General features: G+C 42.4%; 1 protein-coding gene across 1 annotated transcript in view; it reads right to left on the bottom strand.

Moving 5' to 3' along the window:
* LOC129821801 (glutamate receptor ionotropic, kainate 4-like) overlaps positions 1-24,129 on the bottom strand; it is a 451,716-nt gene that overhangs the window by 287,735 nt on the left and 139,852 nt on the right.

Here is a 24,129-nt window from a genome sequence, read left to right as displayed (position 1 = left end):
AGCATTTACATATTCATTGAGAGCAAGTGGAGCCGCTGATTTAAATCGCACTGGTCTCCCACCAAAAGGCACCCACGTACAAACCACTTCCATCACTTCCACTTTAACACTCTGATTGTTGGGAATTATGGGTTTTCTACTGCGTCTGAGTAAATGTTGGGATCCCTTCCCCCACACCTTCCCTGGAGGCATTCCCTTTGTCTTGTTGAAGACTAGGAGCTCCCAGGAGAGGACTACACGCAAGAGGGGCGCCTGGGGAACGCTACTGCTCGGCAGAATTTGAGAATTCCTTTCTTGTAGCTCACGCAGGAGAAAAAAAGAGATATAGCTTGACATGGCAATTCCCTGCCAACGGTTTCCCTGCCTCAGAATAAAAAAAAAAAGTTTTTCTCATCACTGTTAGGGGCCGAGTTGGACAATCTTATATAGATTCTGACAGTGATACTTTCCTTGGGTGATATTTTCCCTCTACACAGGGTTGACGTGAATATCACAGCCATACAGTAGCACACATACTGAATAGTAGGATATTAGAGCGTATGCAACTACTATGGCAAACAAAAACAGCAGATCTGTCAGATAGCCCTGGCAATGTACTGTTATATGAACAGTGAGCTGTGGTGTGATATAGGATCATGTGTGGCCCTACGGTACAACACTGGCAAACGGCATTCGACGGCAGACAGCATACTTAGGGGACGTGGTTATTTTGCTGGATATAATTGGCAACGTTCTCCACGTGTATCACATTCGTCAGTTACTTTTGACGAACTGAAAAGAAGCGCGCTGTCCTGCCAGTGGAGGACGGAGCCAAGTCAAGAGTAATGAAACGTGTAATATTCCGGCGAGATGGCTGTTGAGCACTTCAGAAGAGCCCACTGATAGGGGGCCCCTGTGGTCCTTCAATGTTTGGGAAATGATCAATTTAAAGTATGGTTTGAGAGGCAGAAAACAGAGAGAGAAAAAGAGAAACACACATACCACACACACAATCTCTGCTCAGTAAGTCAGAATTGAGTCAATATGAAAATCAGTGGGCTGTTGGGGGAAAAGGCGGTTGCTTCCCTTTGAATATTTTTTCATTCTGTCCAAATGGAAAAGAATTGCAGCTGCGGCACTATCTGGGTTATACCGGGGTTTATTCTTATTTATTTTTTTGTTCATGGAATCAGCACATTCAAAAGATACTCATCCAATTTTGCCAGGGATGAGCAGTTGATATAGCCTTCAATAACAGCTATGATAGCACAGTGAATTACCATGAACAAATAATATGCTTTCAATTCAAAGAACCGTGTAGGGGGGCAAACAATCTAACAGATTCTGATTATGAGGTCATCTGCAATTAATTCAATTGGGGAAAGAAAATGGACAGCCGCTTTGGAAGTGTTACTTAAACCTGAATATTATGTGACCAAATGTTGTAATCTTATGGAAATACAGTCTAGAGAGTGAGACACTGCCCTGAGATTATTTCTATGTTGCACAGTTACAAGTGAGAGCTGAATGGATTTCAGATAGATTTCAAAATCTACCTACACTGTAAACCGACTACTATTCACTGAAGTTCATTGCTAATTTCAGCAGGATATACACTCAGTGGACAGTTTTTTAGGGACACCCATCTAGTAGTACTGTGTCGGACCCCCCTTTGCCTCCAGAACAGCCTAAATCATTCAGGGCATGGATTCTACAAGGTGTGGCTTTCAAACGTTACTCGACTGGTATCAAGGGACCTAACGTGTGCCAAGAAAACACTCCCCACACCATTACCAGCCTGTACCGTTGACACCAAGTAGGATGGGGCCACAGACTCATGCTGCCTGCACCGACAATCATACCATTTTCAAAGTTGTTTAGGTCACTCGTTTTGCCCATTCTAACGCTCAATGGAACAGTAACTGAATGCCTTAACGCCTGTCTGCCTGCTTTATATAGCAAGCCACGGCCACATGACAGTGTATATCAGCCAATTTGGAACAATTGGGACTAGTGAAAGCATAAACAAAGCCTTGCAGACAGATTCATTGAAGCCTTGCAGTGAAAGGTGCTATCTACATACTCATTTTTTTATTTAACCTTTATTTAACTAGGCAAGTCAGTTAATTAAGAACAAATTCTTATTTACAATGACGGCCTACCCGGGCCAAACCCTAACAACACTGGGCCAATTGTGCACCGCCCTATGGGACTCCCAATCACGGCCGGTTGGGATACAGCCTGGAATCAAACCAGGGTCTGTAGTGATGCCTCTAGCACTGAGATGCAATGCCTTAGACCGGGAGCCCCATGCTACATGTGCTTATTTAAGGTCTGTGTTCCTTTGACTTTATTTGTAATTCAACATTTTATGGCATTGCAAAAAAACATTACTTGAGAATTGTGGGTGGGAAATGCATTTGTAAATTCCTTTATATGAAACCGTTGGTATTATTCAATGTATGTATCTATTAACTCAGAACATAAAATGTCTATAGAGAGAATCAAGCATTTTGATTTTTGCGCTGGCACAATTACCGTATAACTGTATAACCAACAGTTATGGATGAAGACCGTCATGAAACATAACCGATTATATATTATTATTTTTGTGGAAAGAACAGCTGACTGAGGACAGGACAGCGGGGCTTTCGAGCGGTTGAGTCGGTTTCTGCAGTAACATTGACTCTTAAAAGAGTAGTTCACTATTTTACAACTTGATGTTAGATGGTTCCTCACCCTGAAAGTAGTCTATGGGCCAGGAGAAGCTGTAATCCATTGTTCAGATCTCTTTAAACAGCCACTACAAACTTCAGCCAACTTTAGCCACCACACGCTAACATTCATTGGAAGTCATGGGGGAATGTTGTTTGCTTAGCGAGCTAACTAAGGAAATAATGTGTCATTTAGCTCGCTTCATCAGAGATTAGGCTTTTGGAAAGAGATTGGCATCAGCAAGTCCTCGTCCTGGTAAAGTTCTCAGTCGGACAACTGTCATCACCACTATGGATGGCAAGCAAATATAGCCATCTAGTTTTATCCCCTGAAAGTTAGCTTGTTAATTAGCCATATTGACGTGATGTTATTAGCTAGCTAGCCAATTTGACATGGTCCATCAATCAATGTAGCCTATTATGTCTGTCAGCAGCAAGCGTGACTAAACACTCTTAAAAACAATGTTGAAAGGGGGATGTTATCTAATTTCGCTAGGTAGGGCAACATTGGTTGGAGAAAAGTGCATTAGGTCTACTTACCACTATGTTTAGCCAACCGTACAACGTTTCTACCGGTAGCTTGCAAAGTAAACATTATCAGCTAACAGTACATCAGCAAATGTGCCCTTCTGCTGCTCGACAGGCAGAGCCCACAAAGGATGGGAAATGAACCTAAACCACTCATACTTGTCAGGTATAGTTCACTTTTATTTTATATCACTCAAATATCCAATTAATAGTGGCCAATATTGAGAGATATCGTGAGGTTACCCTCACGTATCTGAAATGACATGATCAATTGATGTTTACTAAATCATGAAATGCATGTAGTTACTTGCTGTAGAACTCTGATGATAGAACTAATGTGACAAAAAGTATTGCATGGAATAAATCAGACATTTTTTGTTCTGACTCTGCTCTTCAAGAGGTGATGATAGTACAACCAAATAGTTCACATTTAACAATCCCTTGAAAATGGCACACAATGGTCTCCTTGACCCCCAGCAGGGAAATTGAACACCTTGAACCGTATTGTGACATTCTATTGATAACGACCTATTTGACTGTTAACTCACGGGTACACTCTCAATGGCTGCCTGGTATTGTGATGCAATCATTTCCATGGTAATGTAGAATGTTCACTTAAATGATCTTAACTGATGCGGCACATGCAATGGAATACATTTTTTGTCATGTCAGTTCAGTTGACAAATCCCAGCACATATTGATGGGTGCACTTCCTGTTTTACTCTTATGGGTACGCCCACACTTATCATGCTGACTTGAATGAGGACGGCCATTCTATTTATATGGCAGCAAATGCACTCAGAGGGGAGAACATGTGTCTTCGAACAGTTATTACAGTGACTACGCTCATTTGGCTGGTCAATAACCATCCTCCAAAATTTCATGGCTGTCACTTCCCTATTGGTTATTACTTATTCAGACTCGGTATGTATTGTCTGAACTCAATTATTTTATTCCGAGTACAAACGTATTTCTGCTGCTTGTGTGTAGCTGAAGAGTACCAAGTGAAAAGAGTTTGTGCTCAAACAACTGCTATTCTTGATGCTGTTGACAGCAATTATAGAAAAGACATGTTTCACAAATGACAGATAACCCCAATGTTTTGGCTGTCCTTCACAATGCACTTTATCTCCAAAAATTATGCAACAGATAGGACTTCAATGTCAAAAATGTGAAACTGAAGGAATTGGAAAAATGAATTGTTTGCATTTAATGGCCGTGCAGTCTTGGGGAAAAAAGAATGATAGCTGAGGTATGTTCCATTTGTTTGAGAGGTTCCCGATCACTGCACACAATGTTTTTACAAATGTAGCTATAAGCTATTTCCGAACATCACATTTGATGCACATATAAAATATCAAACGAAAACATATCAAGCTTACATTCCCTTCAAATCGATTGGTTTAATACATTGTGTCTAATCTCGCTATAACATTAAGACAGGCACTGTAGTATCAATATTCAATAAAACAAAAAGGTCTTCAAGGACATTTCATGAATATCCCAAGTTTAGTTATTTTTCAGTCATGCATGTTAATTAGAAACGTATGCAAATAAAGTACCTGCCTTTTGTGCAAAGTAAATGCACCTATGCTAAAGGAATTCTTTCTTAGACTGTTAAATCAGACCTCTACAATAATTTGTGCACGAGTGGATTCTCACATGCATTAAACATTATTTATTTGACCGTTGTTACGTTCCCCAGCTAGAAAACCAAATAATGTCGCTCTTACAGAAGGGGGAACTAACAAAGAGTAAACTGACATCAACCAAAACAAAGCAGGTGGCGTTTTAAGAGAGATTCTGAATGACGCTCATGGGGGTGTCCACTGAAAGTTGACTAGCAACAACAACTGGAACCTAAAAGACACCCACAAAAGTTGCCTTAAAGACAGGAAGCAAACAAACAGGGAAGCTCAGATAGAGGAATGTTTTTTTTTAGACATCAAAATAGGGAGCGGCAACTGAAGGTGTTGACCCTCCACCTCTCTCAAGACCAGTTGGAGCACTGGGCCAGGGCCACCGGAGCTCTGCACAGCACAGGTGGAACACCTTCCCACTAACAAGATGGCAAACCAGCACAGGTGGAACACATACTGACTAACGAGGTGACAACCAATCGGAACGCGCAGCTATACCTGCTAAAGTCCAACCTCAAAACATAAATGGAAAAACCAAAACCTGTAACACCGTGGAAAATAACACTTTCCCTATATCGGAGTATCCTTATCTAAACCTAGGACACATTATATAAAGGGATTATATAAACAATTCAATTTCTGCACATTCACAAACGACCACCAATATTTCATAAAGGTGGAAAACTACAGTAAATGTCAACAGAAGGCAAACCAGAACTGAAAATCATACACTTGCACCTTTGCAATATATCAGAGTGTATTTGCATTCCCCTTTTTTGCATTTCTTCCAAGCCAACCCACTTGGGAAAACAATTGAATCCTGATCTGAGAGAGAAGCCAAAGTGATGTGTGGGAAACCATGTTGAGCGCAGTTCGGGTGGCCAATTGAAGTGTTGCTTCAAACAGTGTGCTACCACATTATGTGGGAGTGTTTGCACATACTCCTCTGCGTGTAAGCAATTTGTTTGCCCATTCTACACGCCTTTTATCTTAACAAAGAAACGGGTGCAAGAGCGAAACAAGGCAGTGTTTTTAGTAGATGCGATACAGTGCAGCTCAAGAAAAAGGTAGGTCCAACTGGTAAACAATCCTTGACCTGACTTCATTTCATACAGAGAGACTACTGTAGGCTACAATCAGCGTTGATACAGCCAAGGATACTGTGCTGATTCCGTGTAAGACACTGTACCCAGGCTGCAGTGTTTTCTCTATCTGAATATTAGCTCTAGCCATTAGCAGCTGTATATTAGCGTTGATCATTAAAAACCAGTGCCTAACTCGATCTCTCCGAGTCAACAGACTGACATGGTATTTTTCCCCGAGTCAACAGACTCTGCCCTGACATTTGAAGTGGGATATCGCACTCCCTCCGCTGCCCTTCTCCCTCTTCGCTATTAATTACAACCACTGGGGTTAAATGATCTGGCATCATGGCAGTGATTTAATTAATTGTTCACCTTTTTAACTTTGTAGCTCATCTCTTTAATGACTAGCGGTGGTGGACCTGTTGGAGCCAGCCCATAGAAAATCATGATTCATGTTCATTATTTCAAAATACACAAGTCCCTCTCCTTTGCATAGGCCAGTACATATAGGGTACGATTATACAAGGTCACTGTTAATATTTTACTTGGAGCCGAGACAAGCAATCTCACGCAGCCACATACGTTATGGCCCTTTTGCCATACTATATGAGACGTATCATTTGCATCAACCGCTTGGGATGAGGCTTTAAAAGGTGTGCAAATAATGTTGTCATACTCTAATATGACGAACATACATTGTAAAACATAGCCTAGTGTGGAATTGTCCCAATTGTACATTCCAGATGTCATACAGGACATGTACTCCATATGCGCAGGATTTATTTCTGACTCTGAAAACATTCAAACTGGGCTTCTACTAGGCTAATAAGAACAAGGGAGTATTGGTAAATTGTTGTCACGGGTGATACGTCACTCTTTGTTTAGTTCAGCAGTTGGCGTGTTACAGTCAGCAAGAGATCTGCATCTAAACTGACAGGTTTAAATGACGTGTAAGTTATTAAATACCATCATCTCCATTCCTCAGTCTCAAAGCAGAGCAATGTGGTGGCTAAATGCATCTGAATATTATGCTAAGTAGCCACATGCACTTAAACTGACACACATGGCGCTTCTCTTCACTGTTCAGTTCTTCAATGCATTCCCACAGAAATGGAGACTAAAATGAGAGTAATCTCAGATAAGGTGAAAAGTGAAATGTCCCCCTGGCACAAACCACTATTTTGTACTCGGTTATATTGTAGAACCCTCGATTTCAAATCTGGACATCAAAAGTCAAGCCACTGATTTTTCCTCTCTTATCAGGGACTGATTAAGACCTGGGACACCAGGTGCATGCAATTAATTATCAGGTAGAAACCAGCAGTACTCCAGACCTCTATGGTAGGAATTGAATACCCCTGTTGTAGACTATCAAAGTCTGATTGTAAAAACCTTTGATTATTTATTGCCATCTGTTTATGACATTGATGTTCAAATGTATGTTGTTTTCCTATTGACATTTTCTATCCAAATATTGTAAACTGACTAGGTGACTACATACCGTTGAAGTCGGAAGTTTACATACACTTAGGTTGGAGTCATTAAAACTCGTTTGTCAACCACTCCACCAATTTTTTGTTAACAAACTATAGTTTTGGCAAGTCGGTTAGGACATCTACTTCGTGCATGACAAGTAATTTTTCCAACAATTGTTTACAGACAGATTATTTCATTTATAATTCACTGTATCACAATTCCAGTGGGTCAGAAGTTTACATACACTAAGTTGACTGTGCCTTTAAACAGCTTAGAAAATTCCAGAAAACGATGTCATGGCTTTAGAAGCTTCTGATAGGCTAATTGACATAATTTGAGTTACTTGGCAGTGTGTATTCCAAGGCCTACCTTCAAACTCACTGCCTCTTTGCTTGATATCATTGGAAAATCAAAAGAAATCAGCCAAGACTTCAGAAAAAAAATTGTAGACCTCCACAAGTCTGGTTCATCCTTGGGAGCAATTTCCAATCCCCTGAAGGTACCACGTTCATCTGTACAAACAATAGTACGCGCGTATAAACACCATGGGACCACGCAGCCGTCATACCGCTCAGGAAGGAGACGCGCTCTGTCTCCTAGAGATGAACGTATTTTGGTGTGAAAAGTGCAAATCAATCCCAGAACAACAGCAAAGGACCTTGTGAAGAGGCTGGAGGAAACAGGTACAAAAGTATCTATATCCACAGTAAAACGAGTCCTATATCGACATAACCTGAAAGGCCGCTCAGCAAGGAAGAAGCCACTGCTCCAAAACCGCCATAAAAAAGCCAGACTATGGTTTGCAACTGCACATGGGGATAAAGATTGTACTTTTTGGAGAAATGTCCTCTGGTCTGATGAAACAAAAATATAACTGTTGGGCCATAATGACCATTGTTATGTTTGGAGGAAAAAGGGGTATGCTTGCAAGCCAAAGAACACCATCCCAACCATGAAGCCCAGGGGTGGCAGTATCATGTTGTGGGGGTGCTTTGCTGCAGGAGAGACTGGTGCACTTAACAAAATAGATGGTATCATGAGGAAAGGAAATTATGTGGATATACTGAAGCAATCAGTCAGGAAGTTAAAGCTTGGTCGCAAATGGGTCTTCCAAATGGACAATGACCCCAAGCATACTTCCAAAGTTGTGGCAAAATGGCTTAAGGACAACAAAGTTAAGGTATTGGAGTGGCCATCACAAAGCCCTGACCTCAATCCTATAGAACATTTGTGGGCATTACTGAAAAAGCGTGTGCGAACAAGGAGGCCTACAAACCTGACTCAGTTACACCAGCTCTGTCAGGAGGAATGGGCCAAAATCCACCCAACTTATTGTGGGAAGCTTGTGGAAGGCTACCCGAAATGTTTGACCCAAGTTAAACAATTTAAAGGCAATCCCACCAAATACTAATTGAGTGTATGTGAACTTCTGACCCACTGGGAATGTGATGAAAGAAATAAAAGATTAAATTAATTATTCTGACATTTCACATTCTTAAAATAAAATGGTGATCCTAACTGACCTACGACAGGGGATTTTTACTAGGATTAAGTGTCAGTAATTGTGAAAAAACTGTGTTTAAATGTATTTGGCTAAGGTGTATGTAAACTTCCGACTTCAACTGTAGATAAAAAAGTGCTTGGGAATATCTGAGGTAAGTTAAACCAATTATGAGCTAAGTGGACTGAGACCATTTGGACTGTCAAATTAGGTTTTCTGTATGGTCAGTAAAAGTTGAAGCTCTAGAAACACTAAAAAGTTCAAAATGAAATTGTGTATTATAGTAAGACAGGGAAATAGCTATGTAAAAATCATATCGACAAGTAAATGCACAACACCCAACAGCATTCTTTGCAGACACTATAAAGTTAGTGCATTTCATATTTAAGAGGACTAGAATGTGCTGAGCTGTTAAGATGCCGCTGGACTCTGGCTGCCAGACAAACTCATAAAAAGTGGCACCTCTTTGCGATGTGACATCCTTTAGTTTCTGTGAGGCTGTTCGATTGGGAACCTTTTATGTCGTTGCCAAGGGGGTAAATTTCTGGTCGGACAGAACCATTAAAAATGCAGCGCACTACCTTTATAAAATAAGACAGAGGGGACAACACTGTGACTATCTAACTGCATCATAAAGTCTGGGGGGGGGGGGTGTGGTATCCTAAATCATGTCGCACTCATTCCATTGATAATCCCTGATATGATTCTAGCTCTAAAGTGATTCTGCCTGGCGTCAGATTGGTGTCACACAGGTGTTTGTTATCCCAGTAATTACAACTAATTGTCAAATCTTGACATTATCAACATGTTAATTCATGTTATGCCATGGAAGACTCACATCATGAGTATTGACAGAGGAATATCAGTGTCCAATGAAACAATCACCACGGTCGAATTGCATTACTTGAATGAGCCCATCGACTGTTAATGAACTGCAGAAGAGGTATGATTGAAAAGTCATGTTTGAATAGACATTGCGGATGATTGAGAATGGGTGGGTGTTTGTGTGTGTGGGGGGTATACACTGTAGTGTGAATACTTGCCTTCGTTGACCCCAAAATTAGGTCATAATGGACATTATGGGACGTGTCTGATCAGAACAACATTGTGGGGTACTTTGTTCTGATTTAGGTTGAACAATTTGCCAGTCCCGTCATGACATAAGCTCGTTGAAATGTTCCCAAAACAACATTGTGTGAATGGAAATTGAAAGAATATTTCAAGGACACTTCCTGAATGCCTAGATAGCCTGGGACGCATTCATCATGAAGGTGGGGAAAGTTTACACTCTCTCTCTGTCTCTCTATCTCTCTGTCTCTCTCTCTCTCTCAGCATGCAAAGCCCTGCCTGGGCGTAAACTTATTTTACAAGCCCTGCCTGTAAAATAACTTTCCATTTGACCTGGCACTGGCAGATGTCTGATAGCATCTAAAGTCGATACTCTCATTATGCATTTGTGTTGATCGTTTTTTCTTTCTTTCTTGACCTGCTATAACCCAAAATGACACAAACTGCTGTTATCCCAAATGACTGTACCTTGCTACCGTTACACCAAATGAAACTGAAACTACTGTTACCTCAAATTACAGTGAAACTACTGTTACCTCAAACGACTGCAGGCTTAGCGAATGATGGTGTAATAGAAGCTGTGCACTGAATCATAACCTCATGTCCTCTTACCGGACATCTGAAAAGTCAACTGTTAACTTTCGAGCACTAACGCTCAAGTGTTCAACACCAGTTTCTTTTAAATCGATAACAATTTATACAAAGGATTGTAATAACAAATAAACTACTACGGCTACTTACAAATAATAAAGCCGTTTCCTAACATATTTCCTATAAAGTGCCTTCAGAAAGTATTCACACCCCTTGACTTTTTCCACATTTTGTTGTGTTACAGCCTGAATTTAAAATGGATTAAACTGAGATTTTGTGTCACTGGCCAACACACAATAGCCCATAATGTCAAAGTGGAATTATGTTTTTAATATTTTTTTGCAAATTAATTATAAATGAAAAGCTGAAATGTCTTGAGTCAAATATTCAACCCCCTTTCTTATGGCAAGCCTAAATAAGTTCAGGAGTAACAATTTGCACATAATAAGATGCATGGATTCATTCTGTGTGCAATAATAGTGTTTAACATTATTTTTTAATGACTACCTCATCTCTGTACCCCACACATACAATTATCTGTAAGTTCCCTTAGTCGAGCATTGAATTTCAAACACAGATTCAACCACAAAGACCAGGGAAGTTTTCCAATGCCTCTCAAAGAAGGCAGACATGGAATATCCATTTGACCATGGTGAAGTTATTACTTACACTTTGGATGGTCACTACAAAGATACAGGCGTCCTTCTTAACTCAGTTGCCGGAGAGGAAGGAAACTTTAAAACAGTTAGAGTTTAACGGCTGTGATAGGAGAAAACTAAGGATGGATTAACAATATTGTAGTTACTCCACAATACTAACCTATGTGACAGAGCGAAAAGAAGGAAGCCTGTACAGAATAAAAAACATTCCAAAACATGCATCCTGTATGCAATACGGCACTATGGTAAAACTGCTAAAAAAGTGGCTAAGAAATTAACTTTATGTCCTGAATACATAATGTGTACATAAAGAATATAAAATAATAATGTGCAAATATTGTACAATCCAGGTGTGCAAAGCTCTTAGAGACGTACACAAAAAAAGATTAATCAGTACACTTTGTCATTATGGGGTATTCTGTGTAGATGATGAAAAAAAAGTCAATCCATTTTGAATTCAGGCTGCAAAAACAAAATGTGGAATAAATCGAGGGGTATGAATACTTTCTGAAGGCACTGTAGATCAGGGGATACGAGGGTCTTTGACGCTGTGGGTAAGCTGCATCGTTATCTCTGCCCCTCAGAGTATTATAGTGACACAGCTGTACTCTGACAGAAAAGTCTCTGTTTGTAGTGTGTCTGCTAGCTAGCTAGCTCCATATAGCCAGAGTGCCCAGGCATGACTCCTCTGTTCTTCTGTCATATATCCCCCACCCCCCTAAACTAATCAACAGCAGTAGAGTAAACAGACGCACTGCGGGCCCCAGCACGCCCCATCCACTGGCTCAGCCCCTGCTTCCCTTTCCCTCCCGCTTCACTTCCATCTCATGTCCTGTTAGATCTCTGCTGACTCCCCACTCCCTGTGCTGCTACTGCTGCAGCCCCGGTCCCTCTCCCCTTATCACAACTCCCCCCAATCCCCCCCCCCAGCCCCCACTGTGATTAATGCAGGTGCCACTTTGTGCGGCACGGGTAATGTGGAGCAGCGATAGTTTCCCCCACTCTTGCTCAGACACGACCAGATGGATAGGACAGGATGGAGGGAGGCAGAGGGAGGGAAGGGGCCATTTTCTGGCAATGCCAGGTCCGCGAGACTTACGGCCGGGATAAATCTTGCAGGCCTGTATGGGAGGCATGGGTGCAATAACGTGGGGGATGGAAGTTTGTTCACCTCCGGGTTGGACGGCCATCGCTCAGTGAGGTTTGGGAATGGGGATCGGTTTCCTTCATCTCTGGTGTCATAGTGACCTCATCACATAGGGACATATCTTCCCTGAGCTAATGGCTAGGCTACTGTACACTCTCTGTCACTGTCTGAAGGTCAAAAGCGAGTCAGAAACAGAGATGGTTATTTCCATCAACGGGATGAGTGATGACGGCATTCTGGCAAAATAAATAAATAAAATGGTATTTCCTTCAATTTTAAGATATGTATCACAATTGTGATCCAAGCCACAGATAAATTCTCAAAACGAAATAGATCTTAAATAGTTATTTGACAGAAGGCGAAATAAATTGTAACCCTCTCAAAAAAATGCTAACGTCAAAGACAACTAATTTTAAACATGCAGGCCAAGTTTGAATATTTTTGAATTAATCATTTTAGGGCTAGTCACACATCCACAGAGGGGTAGAAACTATTAATGTACAGTACCAGTCAAAGGTTTGGACACACCAACTCATTCAAGGGTTTTTATTTATTTTTTACTATTTTCTACATTGTAGAATAATAGTGAAGACATTAAAACTATGAAATAATACATATGGAATCATGTAGTAACCAAAAAAGTGTTAAACAAATTTTATATTTGACAGCTTTGCACACTCTTGCCATTCTCTCAACCAGCTTCATGAGGTAGTCACCTGGAATGCATTTCAATTAACAGGTGTGCCTTGCTAAAAATTAATTTGTGGATTTTCTTTCCTTCTTGATGCGTTTGAGCAAATCAGTTGTGTTGTGACAAGGCAGGGGTGGTATACAGAAAATAGCCCTATACTGGCTCTCATGAGGACCACCACAGGAAAGGAAGACCCAGAGTTACCTCTGCTGCAGAGGATAGGTTCATAAGAGTAACTAGCCTCAGAAATTGCAGCCCAAATAAATGCTTCACAGAGTTCAAGTAACAGACACATCTCAACATCAACTGTTCAGAGGAGACTGTGTGAATCAGGCCTTCATGTTCTAAATTTTGCAAAGAAACCACTATTAAAGGACACCTATAATAAAAAGAGACTTGCTTGGGCCAAGAAACACGAGTAATGGACATTAGACCGGTGGAAATCTGTCCTTTGGTCTGATGAGTCCAAATTTGAGATTTTTGGTTCAAATCGCCGTGTCTTTGTGAGACGCAGAGCAGGTGAATGGATGATCTCCACATGTGTGGTTCCCACCGTGAATCATGGAGGAGATGGTGTGGGGGTGCTTTTCTGCTGACACTGTCTGTGATTTATTTAGAATTCAAGGCACACTTAACCAGCATGGCTACCACAGCATTCTGCAGCGATACGCCATCCCATCTGTTTTTTTAACAGGACAATGACCCAACACACCTCCAGGCTGTGTAAGGACTATTTCACCAAGAGTGATGCATCAGATGACCTGGCCTCCACAATCACCCGACCTCATCCCAATTGGGATGAATTGGACCACAGAGTGAAGGAAAATCTGCCAACAAGTGCTCAGCATATGTGGGAATTACTTCAAGATGGTAGGAAAAGCATTCCAGGTGAAGCTGGTTGAGAGAATGCCAAGGGTGTGCAAAGCTGTCATCAAGGCAAAGGGTGGCTACTTTGAAGAATATAAAATACTTTTTTGTTACTACATGATTCCATATGTGTTATTTCAGTGTTGATGTCTTCACTATTATTCTATATTGTAGAAAATAGTAAAAATAAAGAAAAACCCTTGAATGAGTAGGTGTGTCCAAACTGGTACTGTTTCTCTCAGAGTTCCGATAGCGAGTGATCTAAAAATCGAAACAACAAAAAATGGATTGCAAATGCTAAATGAATCAAAAAGATCCAATGTTTTTCCCGCATTTTTTCTCTATTGAGATACTTCATGCTCAAGGACACGGCGGCCATGTTGTCTGGCAGGGCTCACATTTAAGACAATGGAGAGGTCCCTTTAGAGATGCATTAACTGGGCCCCCAGAACAATTCCACACAAAACAATGTTAGATTCTCTATTTGCAGAGCCTGGTGCCAGTGCTCTGATCTGATTGTGGTGTCACCACACAGCCTATTCAATTGACTTATTCAATTTGAAGATGCAAGCAAAAACCTCTACAGAAGTCATAGGGAAGTGATCACTCTTGGTACGGAGTGCAGTGAGGGATACATATCACCAGCAGCAGCTGGCAAATTGGGCATCCTCAAAGTTCCTCAATTAGTTCACTCTGAACCCAAACTGAAACGTAAATGGTGAATGTACAATGTTGTTTTAGTAGCTAGTGTGCTGTTACCGTCCTTATTCTAAATGATCACAAAGGATGATACAGTTGAGGTCATAGGAAGGCTGCTGTATCACGATCTCTTATCAACTATCCAATGCAGGGTCCAATGCCGATAAGAACCATTTCAAGGGTTCTTACAATGTTGATTTATGCCGATACAGAAATAAGATTGGAGTTGATAAATTCCCTTTACAATCCAAACGATGGGGGCTAGGCACTACTCGTTAGCTACTGAAAGATAAGGTGGCTGCTGTAGGCTGAGCATTGCGAGATGAAAGGCCTAATATAGTGTGCTTAAAACGCAAAACAAAAACAATGAATGCCAGAAAGTTCTTTATGGAAGGCAATACGTCAAAGCCTGAGCAGAGGCTACCCTCAGAGCAGCCTGTTTCTGAAAACTAATAGTGTGGGGCTGGAGACGCATGCTAAGTGGACGGACCGACCGACCGTCCAAGGCAAGGAGGCCAGTAACATCAGGGCCCCCGATAAACACATTCGTGGTGCCTTATTCTGTGGCTGTGTGGAGGAGGAATACTACTTTCATCTCCAGACTTCATGGATGTCCGGTTTGAGATATTACACCTGCTGTTGCTCAGATCCACCCCTCTCAAGAACATGGCGAAGCCAGGAGGTGACCAACCCAGCCCAGATGAATGCTTCTCACAGGCAACCCGTGAGTAATTACACTTTAAGGTGGGCCACACAAAGATAATGAGTCATTCCATGATCAGGCCGGCTGCTTCCAAACTCCTCTCGCTATGCTTGTTATTAAGTTATCAGCATGCTAAAGTTCAGAAGAAATACTCAAACGTGCCCGAGCATCTTATCCACAATCTAAATTCCCCGAATTCCAGATAATCGGCTCCCTTGATATGTTTTAAACAGGGTCTTCGGCAATGGAGATGAGAGACTGGTTGATATCTGCCAGGTTAACAGGGTAATTGACGTGCACCTACGCTTTGGGTCAATAGGTTGAGATTTTAAGTTGAAGAGCATCTTGTTGTCACTTAAAGAGGAATGGTTTTCGTGAGAATCTCATGGGTCATTTGGGTTAAGAGGGAATGACTTGTCTCTGTCTAAGTAGCGAGGCCGGATGCTGGTGCTTCTTCTCTGGGCCGTGGACATTGCCTTCGTCAATGTAAGCCTTTTCTCTCTGAGGTAATAGTCTACCATGGCTGGAACATGGCTGCATTTCCATTTCATTAAGCACATTTACCCGCGGTGTCAATCTGGACAACGTTCTCCATCTCTACCCGGATTTACCATTCTATATTATGCGGCCCCAATCACAAAGATTCGGGGGGGTTTAGCAATTTTGACATATCAAAAACATTCAATTGGCGTTGAAGAACGCTCCCAGAAATGGTGAACTACCCGTTGGTGGATTTACGTACGGAACTCATGCACATCTCAAGTTCTGGACTCGTTGGGTTTTCAACAGTGGGGGTTGTCTTGTTCTGCAAGCACAGCAGATGACAATGGAGATGAGACCTCAAGGCACTTGATTTGTTGTTGTTGTTGTTGTCATGGCTCAGCATCCATCATTCATCATGTACAGTACAGTATAGTCAATAGCATGTGCTTGTTTTGGGAAGTGTCACTGGGTGTAAAACGGCTTTCCCCCAGAGGAGAGTACTATAGCCGAGGGGACAGCCAGGCAGATCTAGTAACGGTGACCTTTTTCACACTCCAATGCTGCCTTCCCATCACCGCCCACTCCTCTCAAGCAGCCTGTGAAAATGGACATTTGGAAAAGGCCTTGACACAGCACACAGGAATAGCAGATGGACAGAAACACGGGAAATAGTCTCGATTTAGCTCCTATTAGAGCCCCCCAGAACAATGATTTAAAAAAAAAACAAGATGAGGGAGATGGGGGGGACGACGACATGAAAGCCAGTTGAACGTTCCTGCTATCTGATGCTGTTGAACTTGGAAGTAATACTCAGACCCCCTTTTATTCCGTGCCCCGTATCTCCATCCCTTCTGCATGAGAAGATAAATGAAGCACCACTTTGCGTGTAACCCGGACATTTAATTAGCCGCTCTTAAATTCAGCCTGACCCCGTTTCAACTTTGATCAGCCGGCAGTAGTAGTGATAAGGAGCTGTCAGTCAGTGTTGGGCCCATGCACTGGGTTATTCAGAGCAAATTGTCTCATCTTCACCCATTCCACAGCTCCACAATGCACTGTCTGCCAGTGGGAGAAATGTTCATGCCTCGGTGCAGGCTTAAAAGGTACAATGGAGAAAGAAAATGTAGTGAGCTGTGTAAAATGGCACAATGTAGACCTATACGAAACATTGCAGTGTTATTTTAACACTCTGACTGGTAGCTAGGCTACGGCACAGATAGCAGATGACTGTGGGCCAGGTCTGGCCACATCACCTGGTATATGTGGGATGCATTTGGGCCATAGTAATTTTGCTATCTGGGAACTGCTTGCTCACTTAAATGTTACACAGCAAAAGACAAAGCATAGATATGGGCACTAAAAAACCCTTGCCCTTCTCTCCTTCACACCCTCTACAGCCCCTCTCTCATAGAACTGCAATAATAGAAATATGGAACAAAGTGGGTCGATCAATCAGGCAAGAGGACTTTGGCAGGAGCAACAGTCTTTTTACTGATGGTCCCCCCCTCCTCCATCCTAAATGGTGTTTACCAAGCTCTAGCAATACCACCCTTCACCACACTCCACTGGAGCCAGATGTTACTGTAGCCTGGGCCGGCCAGGCCATGACTCTTCCTTCCACTCCACTCAGACTAGATCATTAAGACTGGCATGGTCTCTCTCTCCCCCTCCATTTCGCTCTGTCTTTGTTTTTCTCCCTACCCCATCGCATCTCTTCTCTCTTTATGCGTCTCGAGACGGTTCATTTAAGAGATCTCTCTCCCTCTCTCATTCTCCCTCTCTAAGCAAACATGAACACAAGTTGCTGGAAGTCTAATTTACAGTCAGCAACAAGCCGATCTGCAGAGATGAAGCACATGGCACTAGATAATTTTTTTAAAACGTGGCCGAGACATATGTTGGATATGTTGGAGAATGGGCAATAGTACATGTTTTGTATTTTTAGCCTGAATGAAACAGAAGGAATTCCAGTACGGGTTTATAAATATAAAATGGCAGAGAAAAGTTGTGAACTCGAGTCACATGATTTGGATTCGTGTTTGACTTGAGTCACAAATTTGATGACTTATGGACAACATTTTGACTTGAGATGGATAACATTAAATTATCTGGCCAGGTTTTGTCACTCATTTTGTGGTCGAGAGTCTCTGGGGATTACTCCCCACACAGCTAGAGACAGTAGGCGCAGCACCCACCTTGCAAAGGAATGTGCAACAGATTGGCTAGTGAAACGCACACTCTGCCCTCTGATTGGACCAGCAAACTGTCAATCAACAAAGGTCAGGTTATGTACAGTGATAGGATTGTTTGCAGCGTAAACACCAATTCGTAGGGTGAGAGGATTGTTGGAATAAATATGCAGCTCCAAAAATGGTTTGGTAGTATACAGAAGATAGCCCTATTTGGTAAAAGACCAAGTCCATATTATGGAAAGAACAAAATAAGTAAAGAGAAACGACAGTCCATCATTTACTTTAAGACATGAAGGTCAGTCAATCCGGAACATGTCAAGAATTTTTAAAGTTTCTTCAAGTGCAGTCGCAAAAACCATCAAGCGCTATGATGAAACTGGATCTCATAAGTACCGCCACAGGAAAGGAAGACCCAGATATACCTCTGCTGCAGAGTATGTTCATTAGAGTTACCAGCCTCAGAAATTGGCAATTAACTGCACCTCGCAGAGTTCAAGTAAAAGACACATCTCAACATCAACTGTTCAGAGGAGACTGTGTGAATCAGGCCTTCATGTTCGAAATGCTGCAAAGAAACCACTACTTAAGGACACCAATAAGAAGAAGAGACTTGCTTGGGCGGCCAAGAAACACGAGCAATGGACATTAGACCGGTGGAAATCTATTCTTCGGTCTGATGAGTCCAAATTTGAGATTTTGGGTTCCAACTGCCGTGTCTTTGTGAGACGCAGAGTAGATGAACAGATGATCTCTGCATGTGTGGTTCCCACCGTGAAGCATGGAGGAGGAGGTGTGATGGTGCTTTGCTGGTGACACTGTCGTGATTTATTTAGAATTCAAGGCACACTTAACCAGCATGGCTACCACAGCATTCTGCAGCGATACGCCATCCCATCTGGTTTGCGCTTAGTGGGACTATCATTTGTTTTTCAACGGGACAATGACCCAAAACACACCTCCAAGCTGTGTAAGGGCTATTTGACCAAGAAAGAGAGTGATGGAGTGCTGCATTGTCTTGAAAGCACCATCCTAATTCTAATGTTTATCCTTCTGGTTGTGTGTAAGAGGAGCGTGCATGCCTCAGTAACCCTAGAAATAGGCTATGTGGCCCACGCTTTGGAGTTGAATAAGATAATATTATTTTTCCATGTATGAATGGTGATGGAATATCAATAGGCTAATAATCATTAAAACAATGGATGTGGAAATTGCCTATTACATTGTAGAACCAGTTTATTGGTTGTCATTGCCAATTGGGTAATTGTAAGTGCTGGTAGGTCCTCGATATGTCCTCGATTTGTAATGCTAAAAACAGGTTCCACTACTCTAGGCTTTACAGAGCATAACGCTCTCACTTCCAGCCATCAAGGAATATATCACGGCCCGCTCCAAAGGATGTCTTGTGTGATGAGAGACCTGTAACGCTCATATGGGGAGAGAGCTTCTTCAAGGCTTCAATCTGTTCTTTTATCTACCTTTTCCAGAATCAAACAGCCTGCAGCATGCCCACCTGTTTGACTGCTTTCAACAACTTCTGTGCGATGTCATTCACATGGTCTGACTTAGTTTTTCACCTTTAGCTCCTAGTGAAGCAAAGGACCTCAACGGTGCATCTCCAGTTCTGGGCGGTTTTGTTTACTTCACATTGCAGAGGGTGAACGCTTGTGTATTACCTTGTAGATACACGAGAGACCGCAACAGCAACACAGGTCATATCATTTACGTGGATTTCTAACGGATTACTCAAGGTCAACATCCCTTGAGTTCGTAAACGTTGATGACTCGTACATTTCAGTGTATGTACGGTCATCGCATAACAATCCCGTTCACTTCACCCTGTACTGTATATGTCATGTGCAAAACAGGCAGAACTTGGCTAGCTGGGAATCCTAAATCAAACTGCTACACTTCTCCTAATTTCATTTTCCGCTAGACTTGTCACAGTGTGGGACGACCCGTCTACTACATGGGGGAAAAAAGAAACACGATTCCACTGATGAAGCTAAACACCCAGGGATCTTCACAGTTGGGCCCACAAATATTGAGACAGCTATTTAAACAACACTGATCAAACATAAGTGAAACAAACTGAATTTCAAAATGGGCCATAGGACAAGCGCCAGGAAGGGCAACAGAAAACTATCAGTACAGCCCTGAATGGCACACAGATGCAACATCTGGACCAGAACCCATGTTATGTGGCACAAGCCGAGCATCTGTCTGAAAAAATATGATTTTTGCCTGATAAGAAAATTGACTGTAACATTTAGGGAAATGGCATGCTGGGTGGAAGCGAATCAGTGACACACTCAGTCTCCTTGACCCTCTCCGCTGTGCCCTTTCCCACTCCCTCTCTTGATGAAGTGAGAGAACTTGCACACTCTGTGACCCAAAGAACTGTGAAAAAGGTTTATAGCAGCAGTAAAAGCTGCTGATTACACAGCCTTACTCACAAGTCAATGACCTTATGCATAAATCCAAGCCTCAACTGGGATGATGACCATGCAGCCATTCTGGGGGGACACCACACACACTCATGCACACGCACTCGTCAGCTGTTTCTCATACAAATGGTATTCTAAGGTAAGACGTTTCTCTCTCTCAACACACACAGCGCTCCTTCTGGCCAGCCCAGACTTCCCTCCAGTGATTCCCGGGTCCTTGATGCCCGTCTCACAATGCAATCTGTTACATAGCAGCAGACAAAAATCAGTGTGGCTTATCTCCAGCTCTCAGGTGCAAGGATAAAGGCAGGAGACCTCAGCGGCAGACTGGACCTGATGAGTTCAGTGAACACACACTGCTGGAGAGATTCAACTCTACCCGGCTGCACGGCTCACACAGGAACGGAGGGCGGATGGAGCACCACAATGCCGTTTGGTTATTGGAGCATCACTGAGAGCTGTTAAATGGTGAACAATATGAAGTATGGCCATTTTAATGAAGATGATAAACTAGCTAGAGTAAAAAAACACTCTGGTGATTTAGGACCCGGTATAAAAGTGGAGGTTTATGTACACTGGAGGGATACTTTGCAGTATCTGCAGCAGAGTGATATAAGTGCACCTCGTGCAAGAATGCATATGCTATGAAATTGAAATATATCTGGGCCAAAGTCAGCTAAGTAAAATTCGGTTCCCAGTGAATTTCACAGGGCCAGTACCTCAGAGGGATGCCATGCTTTCAGAGCAGGCTTTGTATTCTTATATTTGTATTCAGAGCATACCAATGCTGTGGGAGGACTGGGGCTACTTAAATCATATGAAAAGCATGTTATGCAGCACATTCATTCGTTTTGAAATTTCATCCACAAATACAGTAAACAGTTTCTTCCATAGAAAGGGTTGAAGATGTGTGTGTGTGTGTGCGCATGCGTCTGTGTGTACGTTTGTGTGTGCGTCTGCATGTATGAGGAAAAAGTACATAAAAACACAAGATATACAAGACAATGCATGCTGGGTGAAAAGTCCTCAGGTGAGGAAGCCAGCTCTAAAAGACTTAACACCTTTCAGTGTGATCGACTCTACATAACCATTGTTTGCCATCTGGAAGATACAGTATCCGCAGGTATGAGGAAATTCAGATCCTCTTTGTGTCAATCTAAGCTTCCTTTGAATGTGGCTGTTTTTTCTCTGGCCCAGAACAGCAGGTAGATATTGGAGAGAGCCTCTGTATGATCCGCCGGCTGCATCATATTATTTTCGCGCGAATAAAAATAGCTTGGCATAAAATCCTGATCTTCTGCTACACTCAGCGATGTACTGTATGTGATTTTGGACAAAAGTCCCTCTCTCAAAAAAATACTTCAGAGGCAATATTGGATCTGTCTCTTCAGACTCGAAAGGGCTTTTCACACTACTGAGCCAAACCGAGCCAAGCTGTCCTGAGCTGGTTACATTGACATCTGACCCATTTAGCAGACGCTCTTATCGAGAGCAACTAGAGTCGAGTGCCTTGCTCAAGGGCACATTGACAGATTGTTTCACCTTGTCGGCTCAGGGATTCATACCAGCAACCTTTCGGTTACTGGCCCAACCCTCTTAACCGTTAGGCTACCTGTCGCCCTCAGTGGCTGGAACCACGCTTAAAAGGAGAATGTGCAAATAAGATATGCGAGGCAGCACAGTTTGGTTTTAAGTCGGCGCAGCACTGGGAAAAGAGTACTGTCTTGTTTTGGCACTGTGCTAAAACAACAAACACAAGCAGGAAGATTCCGACAGAAACAAATAAAGTAGGAAAAGTCAAAAGGGAGAATATCTCAAGAGCATACTGATGGTACAGAATATCTCACCCATGTTTAAACTCTGTAAAAAAAACTGTGCTACACTAAAAACAAATAATTTCCTTCCCTCAGGCACTTTAGAGGTGGTGCAACAGTATATTAGTCCTCCCATGCAGCTTGCTTGCAAGTCTCACGTAAACAAGAGAGCTCCTTCTTCCTCAAACATCTTCAAAGAGTTTCCTGTGACCAGGTAAGGTCCTCTCTGCAGTCCGGTCTTTCTTAATTCCCCATCCTTGAAAAATGTAAATGTCTGCAGCACAATTTACTGCATCAAAAGCTGCCTGGCTCTTTCTCTCAGCCCCCTCTGACGCAATCATACATACAGTGCATTCGGGAAAGTATTCAGACCCCTTGACTTTTTCCACATTTTGTGACGTTACAACCTTATTCTAATTATTATTATTTTTTTTATTCCCCTCATCAATCTACACACATTACCTCATAAAAAATTATTCTGACCCTTTACTCAGTACTTTGTTGAAGCACCTTTGGTAGCGATTAAAGCCTTGAGTCTTCTTGGGTATGAGTTTGGCACATCTGTACAAGTTTGGCACATCTGTAATTTGGGGAATTTCTCCCATTCCTCTTTGCCAATCCTCTCAATCTCTGTCAGGTTGGATGGGGAGCGTCGCTGCACAGCTATTTTCAGGTCATTCCAGAGATGTTTGATCGGGTTGAAGTCTGGGCTCTGGCTGGGCCACTCAAGGACATTCAGAGACTTGTCCCGAAGCCACTCCTGCGTTGTCTTGGGTGTGTGCTTAGGGCCGTTGTCTTGTTGGAACGTGAACCTTCACCCCAGTCTGAGGTCCTGAGCACTCATGAGCAGGTTTTCATCAAAGATCTCTCTGTACTTTTCTCCGTTCATCTTTCCCTTGATCCTGACTAGTCTCCCAGTCCCTACTGCTGAAAAACATCCCCACAGCATGATGCTGCCAAATAGCTATGCTTCACCGTAGGGATGGTGCCAGGTTTCCTCCAGATGTAATGCTTGGCATTCAGGCCAAAGAGTTCAATCTTGGTGTCATCAGACCAGAGAATCTTGTTTCTCATGGTCAGAGTCGTTAGGTGCCTTTTGGTAAACTCCAAGCGGACTGTCATGTTCCTTTTACTGAGGGGTTTCTGTCTCGCCACTCTACCATAAAGGCCTGATTGGTGGAGTGCCGCAAAGATGGTTGTCCTTCTGGAAGATTCTCGCATCTCCACAGAGGAACTCTGGAGCTCTGTCAGAGTGACCATCGGGTTCTTGGTCACCTCCCTGACCAAGGCACTTCTCCCCCGATTGCTCAGTTTGGCAAGGCGGCCAGCTCTAGGAAGAATCTTGGTGGTTCCAAACTTCTTCTATTTAATAATGAAGGAGGCCACTGTGTTCTTGGGGACCTTCAATGCTGCAGACATTTTTTGGTACGCTTCCCCAGATCTGTGCCTCGACACAATACTGTCTCGGAGGTCTACGGACAATTCCTTTGACCTCCATGGCTTGGTTTTCCCTCTGACATGCAATGTCAACTGTGGGATCTTATATACAGAGGTGGGTGCCTTTCCAAATCATGTCCTATCAATTGAATTTACCACAGGTGGATTCCAATGAAGTTATAGAAACATCTCAAGGATGATCTATGGAAACAGGATGCACCTGAGCTCAATTTTGAGTCTCATAGCAAATGGTCTGAATGCTTATGTAAAGATGTTGTTTTTGTTTTTAATACACTTGCAAAAATGTCTAAACTTGTTTTTGCTTTGTCATTATGGGGCAGTGTGTCTAGATTGATGAGGAACATTTTTTATCTAATCCATTTTTAGAATAAGACTAACGTAACAAAGTCG

Source organism: Salvelinus fontinalis, chromosome 24 (assembly GCF_029448725.1).
Source record: "Salvelinus fontinalis isolate EN_2023a chromosome 24, ASM2944872v1, whole genome shotgun sequence".
NCBI classification, from domain to species: domain Eukaryota; kingdom Metazoa; phylum Chordata; class Actinopteri; order Salmoniformes; family Salmonidae; genus Salvelinus; species Salvelinus fontinalis.
This window is presented reverse-complemented; position numbering and strand designations above follow the sequence as displayed.